This window comes from Anomaloglossus baeobatrachus, chromosome 4 (assembly GCF_048569485.1).
Source record: "Anomaloglossus baeobatrachus isolate aAnoBae1 chromosome 4, aAnoBae1.hap1, whole genome shotgun sequence".
NCBI lineage: Eukaryota > Metazoa > Chordata > Amphibia > Anura > Aromobatidae > Anomaloglossus > Anomaloglossus baeobatrachus.
The window spans coordinates 205,388,755-205,412,086 of record NC_134356.1 but is presented as its reverse complement, the minus strand read 5'-3'; positions in this window follow the sequence as shown (position 1 = coordinate 205,412,086).

The following is a 23,332-nucleotide window of genomic DNA, read 5'->3' as shown; positions in this document are numbered from 1 at the left end:
AAGCACACGGATCCAAGCGGTTCGATCCGCTGCAGGGGCGGCAAAAGAAGACTTGTCTTCTTTTGCCTGGTGTGACCTGCAAGCTTAGAGGAGTGACTACATTGCAATACTAATATCCTCTCCACTTCAGAAAGAAAAGTCTTTCCGGCTTTGACTCGAGCCAAACTTACCGGAGCTACTGTAAGCATTTTGGAGGGCTCAATGATGTGTTGAGGTTTCTCCTTTTAGTCAGCAGATGAAAAGGGCCTGGAGAGTGTGTCCGCCTTGATGTTCTTTTCAGCTGGAGGGAAGAGAAGAACAATGTTGAAGCGAGGGAAGAACAGTGATCACTGGGCTTGGCGAGGATTCAGCCCCTGAGCAGACTGCAAGTAAGCCAAGTTCTTCCGGTCAGTGTAGATGACAATGGGATGCAAAGCCCCCTCTAGTAGGTAATGCCAATCCTACAGAGCCATCTTAATTGCCAACAATTTTCGGTGTCGAATCAAGTAGTTGTTCTCAGGGGCAGAAAAGGCCTTGGAAAAGAAACAGCAGGTTACCATCCTACCTGTAGAAGATTTCTGAGTGAGAACTGCACTGGCCCCAGTGGAAGAAGGATCCACTTCTATGAATTGTTTATTGTTTCCTGGTCTATGCAGTGCTGCTGCTGCTGCTGCTGCTGAGAAGGCCTGCTTAAGTTCTCTGTCAGTCTCTGCAGGACCTGGTTAACATTTCTCTTGTGTGTTGACAAGTCAGGGAAGAACACCAGGATGCCATCCAGGTACATGACCACACACGAGTAGAGCAGGTCCCGGAAAATATTGTTTACAAACTCTTGGAAGGCCGCAGGGTCATTGTTGAGTCCAAATGGCATTACTCGATACCTGTAGTGATTTTCGCGGGTGTTGAAGGCGGTTTTCCATTCATTCCCAGACCATATACGGACAGATTATATGCTTTATGCAGGTCAAGTGTTGAAAAGATTCTGTAATCTCGTGTATGGTTGAACAATTCCCGTATAAGTCTCAACAGATATTTATTCTTGATCGTAATTTGATTGAGACCTGTATAGTCTATACATGGCTGGAGGGAGCCATCTTATTTCTTCACGAAGAAAAACCCAGCCCTCGCCGGAGACGAGGAATTCTGGATGAATCTCCTTGCCAAATTTTCCTTGATATACTCGGACATAGCTAGTGTCTCCGCCTGGGACAGAGGACAGATTAGACAATAAGGAGGTGATGAACCCAGAAGCAGGTCAATAGGACAGTCATACGGCCTATGTGGTGATAATTTGCCTGCTTACTTCTTGTCGAAGACGTCAGCGTATTACCAATAAGTGGGTGGCAGACCAGGAAGATTTGATGGTGTCGGGGGTGATTGGGTAAGATGGATAGGAAAGAGATATCTCTCATGACAGGACTATCCCCATCTGAGCACCTAACCAGATCTCCAGTCCAAGACAGGCTCATGCATTTGAAACCAAACCTGGCACAGTAACAGTGGATGTGACAGGCCTGGTAACACAAAGAAAGTGATCTTCTCAGTGTGCAGCATTCCTGCCTGAAGCTCCACTTGCTCAGTGATGAATTGGATGGCGTCAGGTAAGGCGGGCTTTACACGTTGCGACATCGCTAGCAATTGCTAGCGATGTCCAGCACGATAGCACCCGCCCCGTCGCACATGCGATATGTGGTGATTTCTGTCGTAGCGAACATTATCGCTAGGCAGCTTCACACGCACATACCTGCTCTGCAACGTCGCTGTGACTGCCGAACTATCCCTCCCTCAAGGGGGAGGTGCGTTCGGCGTCACAGCGACTTCACCGCGACGTCACTAATCGGCCGGCCAATAGAAGCGGAAGGGCGGAGATGAGCGGGACGTAACATCCCGCTCACCTTCTCCCTTCTGCATTGCCGTCGGGACGCAGGTAACGAGATGTTTGTTGCTCCTGCGGGTTTACACACAGCGATGTGTGGAGCTGCAGGAATAACAAACAACATCGTACCTGCGGTCGACCCGACATTATGGAAATGAACGACACTACACAGATCAACGATTTTCGACGCTTTTGCGATCGTTTATCATCGCACCTAGGATTTACACGTTGCGATGTCGCTACTGGCGCCGGATGTGCGTCACTAACTTCATGACCCCGACGATATTTCGGTAGCGATGTCGCAACGTGTAAAGCCCCTCTAAGGGTTTTCCATCAACGGACGACACCACTAGGGGAGCCTGAAGTTGCTGGATAGGAATCTGATACCGATCCACCACGGCCTGTTGCACAAAGTTTCCTACGGAACCGGGGTCCAGATAGGTAAACTCAGTGAATCGGATGTTGCCACAGGATATGGATACAAACAACAGGGGTGGAGAGGACTTGCTCTCACCCAGGGTAGCCTCTCTTATTGACCCTAGACTTGGGAGTTTCCCAGCTTTACAGGACAGGAAAGGATCTGGTGTTTAGGAATTCTGCAGTAGAAGTGTGGCGCCCCAGGACCTGGTCGCCACAACAGCATTGCCCCTCCAAAGGGTTAATGCTGAGCCTGGAGGTAATTGGGAGGTCTATTAGCCAGCAAGTTCAACATCCAACGCAGTTTCTCCCTCAGGCCAGCAGGGGGAGCTCTGAGCCTGGAGTTCCAGGCAGCATTCCTCAAGTCTGACCTGAGGGAGGAGTTAGTGTTCAGTCTGTGAGGAGAGAGCAGAGAGAGCAGACGCAGAGTGTGCAGGCTGGTGAACTGGGGCTGGAGATGGTTAGCTCAGTCCAGGGAGGCCAGAGCTGCAGAGAGGCAAAGAAGTAGACTTGGACATCGGAGTCTGTGGCCACCAGGGCCTAAAATATTCCCTGGTAGCTGAATCCGAAGGGAAGGAGAGATGCAAGCACCTGGCCCATAAACAACCTGAAGGTACAGCTGCATCACCAGGGCCCAGTGTGGACTCCAGCAGAGAAGCACCGGAGAGGGCCTGCGCAGCCTACCACACAGGGAGAGAGACGTATCATTGGTCCCAGCAGCAAGACGGCCATTGCTAATCCAGAGTGCAGGGTCCTATAACAGCAAAGAAAGAACAGGAGTAGTCTTCATACTCATCTGGCCAAAAAGATACCTCAGTTACTTCCAGGCCGGCCGGAGCCCTCTACTACCTGTAACGGTCTCCCAGGACAGGACTGTTCTCAAAGTAAAAGAGGAGAAGGTAAAGAGTCTACTATTTGTGACTGTTTCTTTCACTGCCAGTCGGCCCTGCACCGTATCATTCACACCAACATCACCATAGACACTTACAAGCACCAACTGTGCCCCGGGGTACCGCTCCACCTGTGGGGAGCAGGACCATCCAAGCTGCCATTCCATAAGCCCCGGAGGCCCCATACAGCAGCGGCGGCTTAATAGCCGCAAACCACAGGTGGCGTCACGACAAATATAAACTTTAATCACCCCCACTGAAGCCATATTAATTGACCCCACCAGGGTACGGAGTCGGGCCCAGCCACCACTGACGTCCCCCGGACTAGTCCGGCCCGGAACTGGGTGTCCCATAGCCCTGGGGTGGGCGAGTCAGATGCACCTTCCCTCGGTACGATGGTCTTCCTGGCAATGCTTTGCTAAGTCACACGATCCGCTTGCATGGGTTCAGAAGAAGCAGCCCAAACAGCAGACTGCAGCACGATGAGCCTCTGAAAAGTTGGAGCAAGACATAATCGGCTCATCTCTATAGTGTGTTCTTGTAACCTGAGGTCGGTCCGGATAGCCAGGAATACCAAGTCGTCAAAGGATATAGGAACATCTCGGCCTGCTAGTTCTTCCTTGATTCTCCTGGACGGGCCCTCTCAGAATTCATGAACATATATAAAGTTTATTTTTAAAAATTACGTACAGACTAATAAATAATGGACGCACCGTCCAAAACATCTGTGATACAAAAATTACATGGGTATAGGAGGAGGGCTCAACCAATCACTCCCACAGTATTTCAGGCAACATGCACCTCACAAAATCTCTGCATAGCACTATCAATGATCAAATGATCTATTATGTCCACTTGTGGCCACTACACAGAGCATAGCATAAATGGGTATACAAAGCAGGTATAAAGTATACATCCATGATTGAATCAGATCAAATGTTCAGAGATATCACTTACGCATTGTGAAAGGAGGTACACGTTGCCAGCAGCCAGTGGAAGGGATGAAGTCCAAGGTCCCGAACGCACATATCTCATCAGCTTCTTCAGCGGAGCAAGGGAAAGCAGATTTCCACTAACCGCCGTACCCCCACTATATACCCACATCTCTAATTAGTAATGGATGATGCACTTCCCCCTAGCGAGTGCACACATGCCTGGCGCACACAACGAGCAGGACCCCGGAAGTGGCGTGACATGCGCACTTGCTTTGAATGCCGCTACCTCTGTAACGCAGATTTAGACAAATTTGTGTTCAGCTCATGAGAAATGAGATCAAAAACAAAAGTGTTGTATTTATATTTTTGCTCAGTGAAAATGTGTCCCTTTGCTTGGATCAGGGACCAAAAGGACCTTACTACTAAGTAACAGAGAAATAGGGAAAATTCTCTTATAAAACCCAGGGAAGCTGGTGATTGATGATTGATGCTGAGTAATGATCCTACTAGATGGTCAAGATGTTTGAAGAGAAGAAAGGTAGTGAGGACTCAAGCAGAGGCATTGTACAAAGATTAATGTAGGTCAGGACTATTTCTAGGGATCAGATGAGGACGGAATCAGCACATAGACCCGGGCTGGGGAACCTTTTTTCTGCCAAGGGCCATTTGGAAATTTCTACCAACCTTCGGTGGCCGCACAAAATTATCAATGTGAAAATGACCCTGCTATAATTGGTCAAACAATTAACTCACCCCTATTCTGATGGTTGGAGCTGCTTCTCCTTGGTGCGGCTGTGATATTTGGTGATAGCAACCATGTTGCTTCTCACAACTGCTTTTCCAGGTTTGTCTCGGTCTGGAGCGCAGTCAGCTCTTTGTGAAGATAAGATTGGTAAACCATATATATCACATAACAGATGCAGGGACTGCTGTATATAAATCACAGGAGACACATACATCACTGGAGGAGCTGGGGGCATATGACACACCCACGGGGCCTCAGGGCTACTCATCAACGGGCCAGTAGTATTTGGGGTTGCTGTGAATGGCCTGACCCAGCTCCGTGACCCCGTCGGTGTCAATAAAAGCTGCAAGGTGACAGGTATAGGGGATGATGGTGGTTTGCTTTGCAGCGCCACCTGTGGTATGCGACCAACGATTAGCTGCCACTGCAAGATGTTGTTCTCTTCTGGGGCGTATGGTAATGCAGCTCAGTTGGTCCAGCTCCCCACAGGCAGAGCTAGGCCCCAGGGAGGACGATGGTGGGGGGTAGCAGCCAATGGCGCTGGAGCGTGTGGCGATGGCGACGGCAATGACTGGACAACAACAAGACTGAAGACAAAGTTCTTTTACACACTATCAGGTCGTCCCCCTTGGAGTGCCGGGTTCCGCCGTGATGGGCCCCAACCAATCCCGGATGGTTCAGAAGCCACCAACGGTGTTGTAGAGTGTGAGACCTTCCTTCTTTCCTTGCGCCCTGTAGTGTAAATCCCCGTGGCGTGAAGGTACTTGGGGACACCTGCGCTTAGTAAATTAAGTTCCTGTCCCATTCGCAGGCAGCGCAAATCAAATATGGGCCCGACCGTGGTCTTGACTCCTAACTCTATATGCTACTGTGTCCTGGGATCTTTATGGTGGGCAATGCGACATGAAATCCCCCTTCCTGGCAGATCTTGATGGCGCAACGATGAGTGTACGCCACCCTAAGGCTCTGCACCCTGACTGCATTGGTCCCGAAGGGGCTGTTAGGCTCAAATCTCGGCTACCGTGTTGCTGCTTTGTCTCACCAGCTCCACCGGTCATCTCCTGCTTCTTCCAGTGTCCTGAGAGATTTCTGAAGCACTCCTCTCAGTGGCCGTGGTTCTCTGAGTCCCTGATGTCCTGGCACTCTCTTCCTCTTTCTCTCGAGGGCGCTCTAAAGCACTCCCCTTGGTCGGGCTCTCTGAGGGAGCTCTGAAGCACTCTCCTCAGCAACCCTGCTTCTCCTGCGTCCCAGTACTTTGCTGTGCTTCAGCTGCCTTTCTGTTACAGTGTTTCTTTGTCTCGCCTTCACTACTCTGCTGCCACCTAGTGGGGATTACGCTGTACTGCGTCTTACTAGCCTTTGTACAAGGTGACAATAGGTATGCCAATCTTTTCATGGTAAGACCATTCCTTTCTTAGAACGGGACCCATCTAGGATGGTGAAGGGTGGGATCCTTGATAATTAAAAGGTTTGGCACTACATGTACACAGTTCTATTACATTAAACCCATATACCACACTTGAAGGCGGTTCCTTCTCTATGGGCATTTTGGGGTCCTTTTTGACCACTTTGTTTGAGTGTGTTTAGTATGGGATGGTTTGGTTTGATGTGCCTCATGTGCTACTTTGGCCCAATTTGAGCTTGGTGGCCTAGTGGTATATTGGTCAGTTTTTAGTTCACGTTTTTATGTAGTGAGTCATCACTTATTAATGAGCACATTATTAATAATTATGTTTTAACCTTCTTTTTTTTCTGTGACTACCCCTCTGCTATTTTGGGTTCTTACTCCTTGTTGGGGTCTTATAACGTATTATTGCTACTTTTTGTTCCACCCTTGCTTTAGACTGTGATCGTACAATGTTATTATAGTAAAAGCTCCAGATATTCCTGTATAAATACACATTACTTAGGCCTCATTCAGACATGTGTGTAGCATGTATGTGTGGTGTCCTTTTCTTTCACGGATACGTCACGTACCACTATAACCTATGGTGCCGTGTTATTTAAGAGACTTTGTCGTTTACGGTCACTTTACCCCATGGCTGTCTGTCTTGTTGATTTTTTGGACTTGGAATAATAATAAAAGTGTGTGTCTGAACTAGACGGATCCCTTGTCTAAATGCACTTGGACTCCAATTGTGCAAACTACCTCTCTGGAACAGGACTTCAGCTGCATAAGGTCTTGATAGTGGCATGTTTGTACACGTAGCTGTAACATTGCTGTCATGGCCTAGTGGTCACAAGGACCGACAAAGGTGCTGGGGAAATGTAAACTAGTGGATGTTCCCAAGTGTACCACAATTATTAAAGGGAATCTGTGAGCAGGTTTTCTCTATGTAAACTGAAGCCAGCATGCTGTAAGGGTTAACACGGAGAATTCAGGGATGGCTGTATAGTCAAGAACCATCTATTAATTTGCTCTGTTTGTTTAAGCAGAAGGATTTCTCATTGCTAGGACTACATTGCCACGCGCACGGCAGTCCTGCATGGCTCCCTCCACTGATTGACACCTCACTGTCAATGTACAATCCCTATAGAAAGCCTGATGGGCGGGGGCAGCTCTCTCAGCTCTGCTACATGGCTAAATCTTAAAATTCTGATTGTGTCACAACGGCTGCAGCTAGTAAGCTAAGTGACACATTGTTGAATTCAGAATCTCCCTTATGTTGCTCTTAGATGAAATAGCAACATCCTGCTGACAGATTTCCTTTAAGAGGACTGCACCTTTTCCTAAAGTTACACACACCACTTCAGCTTCGCATAAGAAATATAAAACAAGGTATTCCAATTCTAGTAAAAGTTGGCTATTATCTGTTAACAATGGCTAATACTGAGTAGGTCCTTCTGTAAGGTCTTCTCCTGGGGCTAGTTTTTGCACCTCTTTAGTGTGTTTCCTAATTTTATACAGGACCCCTTGTGTCTCCTGTATTGTGCGCTTCTGTGTCCCAGGTAGTTTGGTTTTGGGTAGTTTGTTGTGTAGGAAACACTGTATAGAAGGTTAGTGCCCCCATCACACAGACATGTAATGTGATTATTAACAGAAGCTAACATCTAAATGGGTGGATTATACGTAATCCACTTTGAGTACATAGTGCCCCCTATGGGCCTGGTGCTAGTTGTGGAATATTGAGGGCAGTAGTGATCCCTCCCATCATTGTCACTCTGCACAAGTAAAATTCTAGACAAGAAACACACACCACAACGTATATAAATTTTAATTAATTTTATTTGAAAAGCAATAAGCAGCATTGTAATGAAATTATTACTGGCCCTTTAAGTGATGAAGTAATGATCACAGTGACTCTCAGATCAGTGGAGACTACAGGACGAGCTGTGGTCATTGTGGACTGGTAGAGAGTCACTGGACCCTAAGATCCAGAGGAAGGCGAAGAAACCCCCGGAGAGTTCTGCCTCAGGGGGAAAAAAAATTCCTTCCTGACCCCAGTTCTGGCGATCGGATATTTCCCTGGATCGTGTCTGTCCTGCTGCATATTACTATATCTGTATGTAATTATCAGCTCAGGAGAGCCAGACTCTGCAGAGATGAAGACACATACACCTGCTCCTAGGAGATTAAATACCGTTTGTTAGCCCTCCCCCAAAAATAAGCCCTAGCCCAAAAATAAGCCCTAGTAGTAATTTCTGGCCTTTTCGGAGCAAGACTTAAATATTAGCCCAACTCGAAAATAAGCCCTAGTCACGGTTCAATAATGAAGTGTCCATGCAGCAAAAAAAGTTACAGAATACAGCAGAACACTTCATTAAAAAAGCAGACACCCAGAAAAGAGAGAAGACAGCCCCAAAAGAAAGAAGACAGCCCCAAAAGAGAGAAGACAGCCCCAACTGACAGAACACAGCCCCAAAAGAGAGAAGACAGCCCCAAAAGACAGAAGACAGCCCCAAAGGAGAGAAGATAGGCCCAACAATTATACTAACCAAACCCCAAACTGCTACGGCTTTTAGGTGCCAACACACACACACACACACACACATTTGGTAATAACTTACTGCTTCAGTCACCTGGGACGCTGTGGAGCACGAGGACCAGCACATTGACGAACTGCTGGGGAACACATAGAGGACCTGCAGGTCCTAGATGTGTTCCACTACAGATCCTCACATTCCACAGCAACCGGAAACAGTACAGTATCACCGGATGTGTGTGTGATGTTACTGTGATCGGATGTCTGAGTGTGTGCGCATCTTACAGCTTCCCAGGTCCCCTGCTGTCCAGAAGCAATGCAGGATCACTCTGGAGCACACAAGGACCTGCTGGGAGCGCAAAAAGAGCATTGCAGGAGGACCTGGAAGCAATGCAAATGTCCTAAATTTGATAAGTATACATATACATTAAATATACAGACACCTACATTATATATACAGACACATATACATTAAATATACAGACACATGTACATTATATATACAGACACATATACATTATACATACAGACACATATACTTGCTATACAGACACATGTACACTATATATACAGACAAATATATATTATATATACAGACACATATACATTATATATACAGACACATATACATTATAGATACAGACACATATACATGCTGTACAGACACATATACACTATATATAGACACATGAACATTATATATACAGACAACTATACATTATAGTTACAGACACATATACATTATATATACAGACACATGTACATTACATGTACAGACAAATATAAATTATATATATATATCTATAGACACATATACATTATATACACAGACACATGTACATTATATATACTGACATGTACATTATATATACAGACACATATACAATATATATACAGACACATGTACATGTTAGGGCCAGGTGGACGGGCAGACCCAGGAGGTGGATCCACTGGGCCGAACTCCTTGATGATGGTAAGGGGTCCGGTAGCTGGAGCACTACAGGTAGCAGAACAGTCCGTGTATAAGAGGAGAATGCAGAAGTCCCTGGGACCACGGAGTCACTGATGGTAGTCCGGGTGACGGAGCTCAGGTTCGGAGGCCAAGATGTTGTCAGGCGGAGTCCGGAACCGATGGAGCGAGCAGACGGGTCACCGCAGGGATCAGAGATGGAACGGACTGTCAGGATGGCAGATGGGCAGCGTTCGGGGTTCGGGATTCGGCAGGACCGGGTGGCGAAGCAGGATCGGCTCTAGAAGAGAGAGAGGTGAGTATCTCACAGAAACACAAGGAGACCTGACTCCTAGCTTGGGAAACACGAAAAACAAGCCCCACCCACTTGGACATTAAACCCCTTTATACCCTGTACCTGCGTGTTCAATTTCCTGTCAGTGGACGCTGGCCCTTTAAGAGAGGGTCAATGACCGCGCGCGCGCCCTAATGCGCATGCGCGCGGCCCGGGTGCCAGAAGCCAGAGGAGGGAGCGGTGAGGAGGAAGCAGGAGAGCCGGGCTGGGGCTGGGTTGCCATCGGACGCCGGGAGCGGGGACCAGGCTGCCTGGGGACCGCAGGCGATGGGGCAGGAAGGCTGTGGAGCAGGGGACCAGGAAGCCTGGCACAGGAGTGGCGGAGCGCGGCAGGGGAGCCGGTAAGCAAGGCAGGGGAGCCGGGGAGCATGGAAGAGGAGCCGGGGAGTGTGACAGGGGACCCGGGGAGCGTGACAGTACATTATATACAGAATAATAATGTTTCCCTTTCAGGGCGGGGGATCTCTTCTTCTTCCACAGAATCGGGGTTCCTTGACTCTTCTGGATGGCGTCTCTTCTTGTCTTTAGGATCACCGACCCCAGGAGCTTCCCAGTCCAGTACTCGCTTGGCGGTCACCAGGGATCTGCCACAGTCCGGCTCGCAGTCTCCCTCCCAGTCTCTTCTTGCAGCCCGGCACCGTGCTTCTCTCCCTACCACAATTCCTGGACACTTTTACATTATATACAGTCAAATATACATTATAAATACAAACACTTGTACATTTTTTATACAGGCACATATATATTATATGTACAGACACGTATATTATATATACAGACACATGTACATTACATGTACAGACAAATATACAAAATATATATATATATATATCTATATAGACACATATACATTATATATACAGACACATGTACATTATATATACTGACATGTACATTATATATACAGACATATATACATTATATATACAGACACATATACATTATATATACAGACACATGTACATTATATACAGAATAATAATGTTTCCCTTGCAGGGCAGGGGATCTCTTCTTCTTCCACAGAATCGGGGTTCCTTGACTCTTCTGGATGGCGTCTCTTCTTGTCTTTAGGATCACCGACCCCAGGAGCTTCCCAGTCCAGTACTCGCTTGGCGGTCACCAGGGATCTGCCACAGTCTGGCTCGCAGTCTCCCTCCCAGTCTCTTCTTGCAGCCCGGCACCGTGCTTCTCTCCCTACCGCAATTCCTGGACACTTTTACATTATATACAGTCAAATATACATTATAAATACAAACACTTGTACATTTTTTATACAGACACATATACATTATATGTACAGACACGTATATTATATATACAGACACATGTACATTACATGTACAGACAAATATACAAAATATATCTATATATATATAGACACATATACATTATATATACAGACACATGTACATTATATATACTAACATGTACATTATATATACAGACACATATACATTATATATACAGACACATGTACATTACATGTACAGACAAATATACATTATATCTATCTATATATATCTATATATATGTATATATATATATATATAGACACATATACATTATATATACAGACGCATGAACATTAAATATAGACACATATTATATATTCAGAGACATGCATATTATATGTACAGACTCATATAATTACAGACACACATTACATATATACATGTCCACACAATATATACACACAGTAAACATTTATACACTTCAGTCACGCACACCTCGCATGTTACACATTAGCACATTTCAGGAATATATACACGTTATTTATAGAAATCTTTTTAGACACATTACATACATAAATACAAAGTAAGTACGGTATATATATATATATATTCATTTTCAGATACATTTTTTGAATAGGTGCAAAATAATAAGGAATCCAAACGTGATGATGACTGCAGCGTGATGAGTATCACCATATATACAGTGCAGATTTTTGGAGCAATCATTGGGGATCTCAGGCCCCGGAGCCCCACATATCTGCTCCATATAATAGTGACTATAGTAGCTTTTGTTACTCACCTGTCCTGGCTCCAGCGCTGTTTTTTTTCCTCCTGGAATTACTTTCTCTGGTCTTATAGATCTGCTAAGGCAGAATCATCCATGGACCTTGTGAAAAACGTCAGCTCTGCTATATTATTGAGTCAGCTCTGCTATATCGGTGAGTCAGCTCTGCTATATCGGTGAGTCAGCTCTGCTATATAGTTGAGTCAGCTCTGCTATATCGGTGAGTCAGCTCTGCTATATCGGTGAGTCAGCTCTGCTATATCGGTGAGTCAGCTCTGCTATATCATTGAGTCAGCTCTGCTATATCGGTGAGTCAGCACTGCTGTTCCACATTGCACTTCCTCCATCGCTGGTCCAGTCCTGCTGTAGAATCGCTGGTGTATCTCAGCCCGGCTACACTGGCTCCTCATGGCGGAGTCTTCCCCGCTGCCTTCTGGATTGAACATTTATCATGTTGCCTCGATTCTGCTGATCATGTCCTGTGGCTCTAGTTCTTCTCCTCCTGTGGCCGTCCGGTCACTACAGTCTCGGTTGTTCCTTCTTGACCATAATCAAAATAAGCTCGGGCACACAGTGAAAAGTAAGAGTCCGAAAAACAATGCTTTTTTTGAATGCAGTAGATTTTTTATTGATGCAAAGGACTAGACAAATCTCAAATCTGACGTTTCGGCCAGCACATATAGGCCTTCCTCAGAGATGGTCTGTGATACAATTTTACAGAAAAGAAAAAAAGCAAAATTAGTACATGTACAGACACCCATACATAATGCACACATCCTAGTGTGAAGATAAACATGTTAGCATCAATAGACATATATATACACTGATAGTAGAAAAAACAGGTACATTGCGAAAAAATTATATCATACGAGATGTATTGAGTACAAAGATACATATAAATAGAGAAGGTTCATACTACTGAAGACCCTCCTAACTTGGACAATATAGAAAAATGGGGCATACCTATATGAAAAAATGGAAGGGACACGTATTCGAGTTAATACTCAGGGTGATGCCGTCATGATAAGCAGGAATGCCTAAAAATAGACACATGTAAGCATGCTGAACCGGCTTTAGGTGAAGAATTCAGGTGAAGATTGAAGATATGAGTGAGACCACGATTATGACAAAGAGAGAGAGCAGAAGTCAAGAAAGAAATATACAAGAAAGTAAAACATTAGAGCAAACAAGAGGGAGAACAGAGGAAAAGACAAAGAAAAGGGAGGAGAAGGCGTGCAGAGGAACAGCGGAGAGGGTCAAAGGGAAGGGGAAGAGGGCACAGAGAGTAGTGATATGAGAGAAGTCAGGAAAAAAGAAAAAAAGAAAGAATAAAGAATAAGTACTATATCCCACAAATGGGAACAGATGTAAACGATACCTTTGTAAACATCAATATCTCCAATGGATTATACCCCGGTAGTCTATAGCTACCAGTGGGAATCAGTATGATTGATACTATAAAAGAGATGTGTGAGTTATACATAATGCCATATATCCACCATAATGATGTGAGCCGTAATTATTTGTGAAGTATGTACATACCTAATGGAGAAATATAAGATGGCAGAACTGCCAGTATGGCACGTGCTTGTGATCAAAGTATGTCAAAGTGGACAAAGTCCACTAGTAACACTCTCATATGATAGGGGAATCATGTAGCCAAAAGGTCACACATACCGCTCAATGGGACTATTGTGAGAACACTTCTGACCCACACTAAAAGAACGGGCCACTGCCCAAGGGCGCACAGCGCTTAATGTTTATGATCTGTGGATATATAAAACAGTAAAACAATCTTCTCTCTCCGGTCACCCTGGCTATTGTCTGAATTCTCATCTTGTCTTTGCTTTATCTTCATAGGAACTTATTTCATCCCTCTAATCTCACTTCCTGCTCCAGGACTGACTGCTTTCTTTGCATACTAACAATAAGGTTTGTCATTCATCATTAGACTTATCCCTATAGTTAATAGTCCGGGTGCTATAGATTTGCTCTTATATACTGTTTTATATATCCACAGATCATGATTCCCCTATCATATGAGAGTGTTACTAGTGGACTTTGTCCACTTTGACATACTTTGATCACAAGCACGTGCCATACTGGCAGTTCTGCCATCTTATATTTCTCCATTAGGTATGTACATACTTCACAAATAATTACGGCTCACATCATTATGGTGGATATATGGCATTATGTATAACTCACACATCTCTTTTATAGTATCAATCATACTGATTCCCACTGGTAGCTATAGACTACCGGGATGTAATCCATTGGAGATATTGATGTTTACAAAGGTATCGTTTACATCTGTTCCCATTTGTGGGATATAGTACTTATTCTTTATTCTTTCTTTTTTTCTTTTTTCCTGACTTCTCTCATATCACTACTCTCTGTGCCCTCTTCCCCTTCCCTTTGACCCTCTCCGCTGTTCCTCTGCACGCCTTCTCCTCCCTTTTCTTTGTCTTTTCCTCTGTTCTCCCTCTTGTTTGCTCTAATGTTTTACTTTCTTGTATATTTCTTTCTTGACTTCTGCTCTCTCTCTTTGTCATAATCGTGGTCTCACTCATATCTTCAATCTTCACCTGAATTCTTCACCTAAAGCCGGTTCAGCATGCTTACATGTGTCTATTTTTAGGCATTCCTGCTTATCATGACGGCATCACCCTGAGTATTAACTCGAATACGTGTCCCTTCCATTTTTTCATATAGGTATGCCCCATTTTTCTATATTGTCCAAGTTAGGAGGGTCTTCAGTAGTATGAACCTTCTCTATTTATATGTATCTTTGTACTCAATACATCTCGTATGATATAATTTTTTCGCAATGTACCTGTTTTTTCTACTATCAGTGTATATATATGTCTATTGATGCTAACATGTTTATCTTCACACTAGGATGTGTGCATTATGTATGGGTGTCTGTACATGTACTAATTTTGCTTTTTTTCTTTTCTGTAAAATTGTATCACAGACCATCTCTGAGGAAGGCCTATATGTGCTGGCCGAAACGTCAGATTTGAGATTTGTCTAGTCCTTTGCATCAATAAAAAATCTACTGCATTCAAAAAAAGCATTGTTTTTCGGACTCTTACTTTTCACTGTGTGCCCGAGCTTATTTTGATTATTGTGAATTTTTTTCTCGGAGGCACCTACTATATTAGAGTGAGCCAGACTCTCTCTTTTGCAGTTCCTTCTTGACCAGTCTGCGGCACCAGCCTCATCTGTCCATGATGAAGTAGAACTGCTCATCTGACCCAAGGGTTTGAGATATCCACCTCACCAGGAGAGACGCAACACCTATCATCAACACCAAGAAGAAAAGTACATCATTATTTTTATAAGAGAACATGTCACAGGGGGTTGAGATTATTTAGGGGTAAATGGTGCAGTTCTGAACTTCACCACAATCTCCCCTCAGATAGACAATGTGTGAATGTGGCCTCAGCGATAAGTGAGGAGCCTCGTACCTGGACTTGCTTCTTCAAGCTGACGAGCCCTAGTGACACAAAATGGGCCAGGATTAGAATTTTGGACATTCTGGACCAATTGTGATGTCATATGATGTCATGTGACCTGTGATGTCATGTGCTTTGTGATGTCATGAGACCTGTAACTGGGATTCAGGAGAACTGGCAACATGTCTGTGTCTAGCTCCTCCCTCTGCCTCTAGCAACTCCCTCTGCCTCCTGCTCCTCCTTCATCATCTAGCTCCTCCCCTCTTCTCCACATAGAACTTTATGAGCACCAACTGTCCACTCCTATCTCATTATGGGAAAATTTGTCTTCACTAAACACAGATTTTACCCATGAATTTGAGAGTGAAGATCAATTCATAAAGAGAAAATAAAGCAGATTTCTCTACAATTTATTACAAAGTTGCTTATTTTCATGTGATCTATTGATTTATTGAATAAAACTTATAATGACGGTTGCACTTGTAACATTTCGCCCCTTTTATTTAATCCCTATCACCTGCTGCTCTATGAACTAAGGGAAACACAAGACTCCATTCTGCCATTCCTGACTACAATAACCTGCAGGTTCCAGGTCATCGCCTGATCCGACAAGACCAACACAGCTGACAACAGAGAAGAATAGCATTTTGCACGTAAATTTATGTTACGAAAATGCTGTGTGGATGAGATCTTGGGTGAGGAGCCTCCTACCTGGACTTGTTCCCTTCCGGCTGTCAGGCGCTAATGAGAAAATATGGCTCAGGTCTAGTATTCTGCACATTCTATACCATTGTGATGTCATCTTACGTCTATGATGTCATCAGGACTGCCTGTTTAACCCCTTCCCGACCCATAACATATTGAAGTTTGATCTCTCAAAATATAACATTGTCTGGCCTGTACAGCAAATGTTCTAAAGGAAAAAACAAATGTTAAAAAATGCAACAAAAAGGATCAAAACTTATTATGTAACCCAATATCCTACCAATTATTTTTAAAACTACTCACATAGTAAAGACCAGGGCCACCACTAGGAATTTCAGAGCCCTATACTGGCAAAATTTTGGGGCCCCCATGAGACTCCACCCAGGTTCTTCCCCAGCTCTGTCTCCACCCCTCAAACCTTCCACACTCACCACTATAGTCATGGCCAAAAGTGTTGGCACCCTTGAAGTTGTTCCAGAAAATGAAGTCTTTTCCTCAGAAAATTAATAATATACCTTCTACACCACCGCCTCTCTCAATAATATCACTCCCATACTGCACCTTATATTTTATCCCCCACACACACTGCCTCTCTGTATAATATACACACAATGCCCCTGTGTATATTATCCCCACACACACACACACGCACTGCTCCTCTGTATAATATCTCCTCCACACACCACTCCTCTTTATAATAACCCCCCACACACACTGCTTCTTCGTATAATATCCCCCACACATACTGCTCCTCTGTATAATATCCTCCACACACACTGCTCCTCTGTATAATATCCCCCCACACACACACTGCTCCTCTGTATAATATCCCCCCACACACACACTGCTCCTCTGTATAATATCCCCCTGCACACACACTGCTCCTGTATATAATATCCCCCACACACACTACTCCTCTATTTAATATTTCCACATGCATACTGGTCCTAGGTATAATATCCCCACACACACACTACTCCTCTGTATAATATTCCCCTACACACTGCCATTCATTAATATCCCCCCACACATTGCCACTCTGTATAATATCTCTTAAATACGCTGCCTCTTTGTATACTATCCCCTACACAAGCTGCCCCTCTTTTTATATATATATATATATATATATATATATATATATATATATATATATTCTCACACACACACACACTGCCCTTCTGTATACTATCCACCCCCCCACACACACACACACACACATTGCCCCTCTGTATAATATCGACCTGGTATATACGTCCCCTTCCTGGAATATATATTCCCTCCCGGTATGTATGTCCCCATCCTGGGCCCTTTCTGGTATGTACAGTACAGACCAAAAGTTTGGACATACCTTCTCATACAATGAGTTTTCTTTATTTTCATGACTCTGAAAATTGTATATTAACATTGACATTCGAGCCCTGGAGATCTATGTTCACACTAGAAAAATGATTTTTCTTAAGAAATTTCTTAAGAAATTTCTTAAGAGTGCACCTGTGTTAAAAAACGCACCAAAAACGCACCTGCGTTTTTGCCGCGTTTTTGGTGCGTTTTTGGTGCGTTTTCGGTGCGTTTTTACCGCTGGTTGCTCCCTGCGTTATTGTGCCAATTATCTATGGCAAAAAACGCAGTTAGCTGCAGAAAAGAAGTGACATGCTCATTCTTTTTCTTAAGAAAATCTACTGAAAGAATTTTCTTAAGAAAAAAACGCAGTGTGTGCACAGCTAATTTTTTTTGCCATAGGTTTTGCTGGGGAATATCTGCAGAAAGGTTACAAGAATTTCTCAAGAAATTTCTCCAGCAAAAACGGACCAAAAACGCAGGTAAAAAACGCAGTGTGTGAACACAGCCTAATGAGATTAACTCTATCTGGTCTGAACTGAAGTTTACAATGAACTGTCATTTGGACAGAATTAATTTTTTGGATACAATTGTCATTAAGGGTGACGACCATAATCTATACACTGACCTATATAGAAAGCCGACTGATAAAAATAATCTCCTGCTTTTTTCTAGTAATCATCCCCCTCATCTGAAAAAATCATTGCCACACTCGCAGTATCAAAGAGTGCGGAGAATAGTCACTGATCCAAAGGTGCTTGAACAAAGAGTAGATGAAATGTCCATAAAGTTTTCACAGCGGGGTTACCCCTCAAGGTTACTGAATGAGCAGAAAGACAGACAATCCACACAGAGAGATAAAGAGCAGAGGCTAGTTTTTTCAAACACATATCACCCATGGTCTGTATTCATCCATAAAGTCTTGAGGAAACATTGGAATGTTTTATCTAACTCCTACCCCAATATTAAAGATTTTCACAGACCTCCCCTTATGTCTCATCATAGGTCTCTGAATATTAGGGATAAAGTAGTGAGAGCGGACCTGGGCAGTGAAAGTAAACTAGTTCAGAGATTTCTTTCTAAACCTGTGACAGGCACATTCCCGTGTCTGAACTGTGTCCACTGCTCAGGTGTGATTAAGGGATCCACATTTCAGCATCCTCGTACAGGGGAATCATTTAGAATAAATGGATATTATACCTGTGATAGTAGTTTTGTGGTGTATATGTTGAAATGCCCTTGTGGTTTAATTTATGTAGGTGAAACCACTCAAAAATTAAAAGAGAGACTATCTAATCACAAGTATACAATAAGGCAAAAAAATCCAACCTTACCTGTATCCCAGCATTTTGCTGGATTTAGGCATAATGTCTCCCAACTACGTTTCCAGATCTTGGAGCAGGTCCAGCTCCAGACGAGGGGGAAATCGCACCACAATGTTAAAGAGGAGAGAGACCTATTGGATATTCAGGTGCAATCTCTGCAGCCGCTTGGTCTGAATAGAGACTATGATATCAGTGGTTTCTTGTAATGAATGACTCGCTGATTAAATTCTCTGTGTATTTTTCTGTGATATAAATGTAACCCCATCATGTAATTTTGTAAACAAATGCTTTTGGAAGCTTATTTGTTTGGTTGCTATAATATAACCTATGTTTCTCTAGTTTAAATTTCATGATGCTATGTGAATCCTTAAGAATAAAAATTATAAAAAATTATAATAGTAAAAAAATGGCAAACATTTTTTTGCAATTTATATGAACAATAGTTTATTTATTTTTTTTTTTGATGGTTCACATTAATTATTATTGATGTTTCCCCCTTTTTCCCTCATATGCTCTGCAAAAAGTATATCTCTTTTTTCTTGGTGTTTTTTTTTTTTTTTTGTTAACTTGAATTGGATCTTGGGATTTGAGTTGTTCATTGATTGATTATGCAAATGAGTAGGGTGTTTACTCCTACCAGATCCATGAACCTTTATTATTTAGAGTGGGAATTGTGATGCAGTAATCATCTTTTGTTTGAGAAAGGCTTTCGCCGAAACGCGTTATAATATTTGATGCCGAGGGGCGTGGTCTGGCCATGGAGGAGAGAAGACACGGGTAACATTGCTCCTGTGCTGAAATCGGCCCCAGGCTCATAAAACCCCACAGTACACAGCCAGAAACACCCTCAATGTCGGCCAAAAGGAGGGGGAACAAAAACAGACGAGCTTCAGACCTCCCGGTGCCCTGCAGCCCTGGAATTACACGATTTTTGAGAAGCACGTCCGGCCCAAGGCAACAGCAAACTTACTCTAAGATGGCGGCGGCAGCTTCCCCTGCAAATCTTCCAGCGTGGAGGGACAAAGCGGGTGCAGGGCAGGACGCCGGAGCTCACAGCACTGAACATGCAGCTGCAATCCCAACACCATCCAGGTCGGAGCAGGAGCAGGGAGGGGGAGAGTCGCTCCAGACTGAACGGCACACAGATAACCCAGGCAAGACAGCAGCAGGGGGGCAGGAGGGACCGGAGCCACGAGGCATGAAACAGCCGGAGGTAGGGGGAAGGCAGCGATGCCCCGGCGGGGGGGAGGTGAACACAGGCAGGGGTCCTCAGGGCCCAACCGCAGTAGAAGCTGACATAGCCAGCATACCACAGACGGATTCTAGGCATATATCCTCGGGCCTGCAAGGGAACACAGGAGGACAGGCATATAGAGCTGTGACCATATCACACAGCTCAGATAAGAAGAGTCACTGCTGTCCTTCTGCAAATAATATCACTTGGAATTCACAGCAGGAGAATGGTGATAAGACCCTCTTGGCCCCAGATGCTGATATGAATACCACCACCCCCACCATGTCAAATGAGCAGAATATAATAACATCCATCACATCCATAATATCTCTGCCACCCTCCCCTGAAAGAGGACTGCTCCCTCATTTACTCAGGCCCACTGCTGCCACCAGTCTAACAGGAGAAGCCTCACAAAATGGTTCTCAACAAGTTGATGGTGTCTGGGAAGATTTAAAGGCACGGATACGGACCATCCCTACCAGGGAAGAGATGGAGAATTATATTGCAAAAATGGAAGCTACATACAAGGCAGAATCGTCCGCAATAAGAGGAGACATGCAACAATTGACAAAAAGAGTGGAGAAATCTGAACACCGCACAGAAACGGTTTCACAACAAATCACCACGCAGGAGCAGGCGCTATCGGAACAGGCCTCACAAATTGAATACCTGACAGATCTCCTTGACGAGTTAGAAAATAGAGGAAGTCGTAACAATATCAGAGTAAGGGGTATCCCTGAATCGGTGAGCCCACAAGACCTAGACGGAACACTGCGCCATCTGTTCAACTCGATATTAGATCTCCCTCCAGATGCTAAACTAGAATTGGACAGAGCTCACAGGTCGCTAGGCCCAAAACCAATGCAAGGTGCTAACCCGCGAGATGTCATATGCAAAGTCCATAAATTTAAAAAAAAAGAAGATATCTTATTTAAAGCACGTCAGAAGGGCCAAATTATACTCAGGGGCACTCCTATTCTGCTCTTGCAAGATCTTTCTCGCCATACTCTACAAAAACGACGAGCATTGAAACCTCTTCTTGATGTCTTAAGACAAGAAAATTTTCTCTACTCATGGGGATTCCCCTTCAGACTACAGGTACGCCAGGCAGGCTCCATGCGAGTGCTCCGTAACCTGGATGATCTCCCGGAATTCTGCTCGGCTCTACAGATTCCCTTGATCCACATCCCTCCAGCGGACTGGCCTAGGGTACACAGAAGGGGGGAGAGTTTACCTGCCCGGATGCTTTCACTCCCACAACGATCTCGTATCCAGAGAAACAGAGATACCTTCCAGAGGGGAGAAACCAGAAGGCCTAACGCCTCATCTTCATCCTAGAATTGAACTACACCACTGTGAACCCCGCTGAGTTTCCTCTGAGGAACTTTCCACGCAGTAAGATCCGGAGGAGGGTCTTCTTATGGGCATCCCTTTTTCTTTGCTTCTGTGGACAAGCTTCTGATCATTAGCATTGAGCGACGGAATATCGATATGATGGTGGTATCTACATGACTCCTACACTTCCTTTTGGCTTACGTAATATGTTTTTGTAAAATGTAAAATGTTCCCATACACGTATATGAATATTATCAGAACAGGCCGCTTGGCCTGATATTTCAAATTTCATATTTCATATTTCATGTTTATGTCTATGTTTATGCATTTGCTTATTTCCTGGTTGTGGATGTTCCTGGGTGACCGGTTTAAGCTTGAGGGCCACCGTATTAAGCATTTGGGCCTGGGGCTGGTTCGGCAGGGAACTAATCCCTAGTGGAAAGACAGTCCCCCCTTTTGGGTCTCTACTCACTGCAGGCAGGAGTAGAAATTAGTGACCCCCCTTTCTTAATTTCTTAATTTCTTGATTTCTTGACCTATAGTCAAACATCCTTAATATATCTCATATTCTCTATCTCCTACATTTCTTTTCTTCCCCCATACCGACCCATCTGTTGAGTACTATACTTAGATATATTCTTATATATCTTCACACAGTCTCCTCTTCCTCTTCACTCCCTCGCTTTTCCTTTCCTCTTCTCTTCCCCCCCCTCTCCCCCCCCCCTTTTTTTTTTTTTTTTTTTTTTTCTTTCTTCCCTTTTTTTTTTTTTTTTTTTTCTTCTTTCTCTCTCTCTCTCTTTCTCTCTTCTCTTCTCTTCTTTTCTCGATCCCCCATATTGTCAGTCCTACTTTCCTACTTTCCTACTTGAACTCAACTCTCTAGACCTCTCCCCCTTTTCCATTTCTTGGCGTCCTACACATACCTTTGCCTACACTTGACTCCCCTCCTTAGACCTCTGAGGTCCCCAGAGCAACATGACTACACTTAACTGTTGTTCAATTAACATACGAGGCTTTAACACCCCTCAAAAGCGTTCACAGGTCCTGTACTCTATGCATAAGAAACAAGTCCACGTCCTTATGTTACAGGAGACACATTTTAAAAAAGATCATGTACCCACATTTCGAGACAGATTTTTCCCTGTGTGGTTTCATAGTACCAACCCCGAATCCAGATCAAAAGGGGTCTCGATTGCACTCCATAAACAACTGGTACACACTATAGTAGACTCAAACATTGACGAACAGGGTCGATATATTTTCCTTAAATTGAAAATAGCAAACTCTCTGTTCACACTGGCAAACTGGTACCTTCCTAACACTAATCAGATCTCTCATTGCAGAACCCTTTTAGCATTACTCGCTGATTTTGCAGAAGGAACAACAGTAATTGGAGGTGACTTCAACTTCACAATGAACTCGGTCTTGGACTCCTCATCTGGACGGAACACCACTCGTATCAGAGAATTTCGTGCCTTGAATCGGACCCTCCATGCCCTCCGGCTGATAGATGTGTGGAGAACTCTAAACCCCCAAGGTAGAGACTACACATATTATTCCCCATCACACAATACATACAGTAGAATAGATCTCTTCTTGGTGAGCCATGGGGCCTTGGCTTGGAACCCGAAGGCGGACATAGGGGAAATTCTCTGGTCCGATCACGCCCCAATTTACGTGTCCCTTCGGGTCCCATCCTTTCCCCAGCGCTCATGGACATGGCGATTGAATAACAATCTACTTAAAGACACTCTTTGCCTAGAAGAACTGAAATCCTCAATTGACTCCTTTACACAAATACATGGCTCTGATCCGACTTCTTTGCCTACCCAATGGGAAGCATTGAAAT